The following is a 1,159-nucleotide window of genomic DNA, read 5'->3' as shown; positions in this document are numbered from 1 at the left end:
TGCTCTACTACGAAGAATAGGAAACCGTTCGAGAGACATAACCTTCCCAACTTCCCGAATAATTTCGACGATGTTTTTTAGACGGAAAATTGGTGTCGTATCCACAGACCCGAAGACTGAGTTACGGAAACTTCGGATGAAGATGCATGGTTATGGGATGGGACCGGGTTCGGAATGGTCCACGGAGAATTGGCCGCGCTCGCCGGGCGAGCTGGCTTGTGTCGCGGCCGAGCTCGGCGGCGAGTCGACCGGCGACACGGTCGTGCTCGCTGGGCGAGCTGGCTCGTGTCGCGGCCGAGCTCGCCGGCGAATCGACCGGCAACACGGTCGTGCTCGCCGGGCGAGCTGGCTCGTTTCATGGTCGAGCTCGCCGGGCAATCTCGGTTTTTGAAGTTTTGGCCGAGATTCGGTTTTTATGAGGACTTTCGGACATCATTTCCGTCGTGACCGATTTTGACCCCAACAGCTACCAAGCTCAATGCCCACACCATGGTTTCTCTAAGGAAAGCTTGCTGAGCACATTCTACAGGGGTGCTCTTTATAAATACAGAGCCAGATTGGATACACTAGCAATGGGTTCTTATTGGGAAGAACTGAGGAAGATGCAGAAGAGCTGGTTGATAACATGGTAAAGAGTGACGCAGTCTACAGTGGAGACCACGACAGAGGCAATAGATTCGATGACAAGCAGACGAGGAAGAAGTTAAAGGCTCTACAGAATAAGATAGACATACTCATTGCAGATAAATTCACCCAAGAGCATCTGAACTTTGTTGGTAACCCAAACCAGGAGACACCACATGTTGTCCATGAGGTTGAGGGTTTGGAAGGTCAAGAAGAGCTGTGTTTCATTAACAACAATGGTAGCTGGTACAAAAAAGAGCCAAACTTTCAGTACAACAACTACCAACAGATATCCTATTCCAACGACCAACAGAGTGGTTATCAGCCTAGGAACAACCAGCAAGGCAGCTATCAGCCTCAGCAAAACCCTCCTCTTGGTTTCAACAACAAAGGACACAATTCATCACAACAACAAGTTAATCCTTCTACCTCTACTTCTCAAGGAAGCAGCACTGATGCCCTACTGAAACAAATATTGGAGTCTCAGACTAGAAGTGAGAAGCATGTTGGTTATGAGTTGAAGAACCTTCACTCA

Source organism: Brassica oleracea, chromosome C8, assembly GCF_000695525.1.
Source record: "Brassica oleracea var. oleracea cultivar TO1000 chromosome C8, BOL, whole genome shotgun sequence".
NCBI lineage: Eukaryota > Viridiplantae > Streptophyta > Magnoliopsida > Brassicales > Brassicaceae > Brassica > Brassica oleracea.
This window is presented reverse-complemented; position numbering follows the sequence as displayed.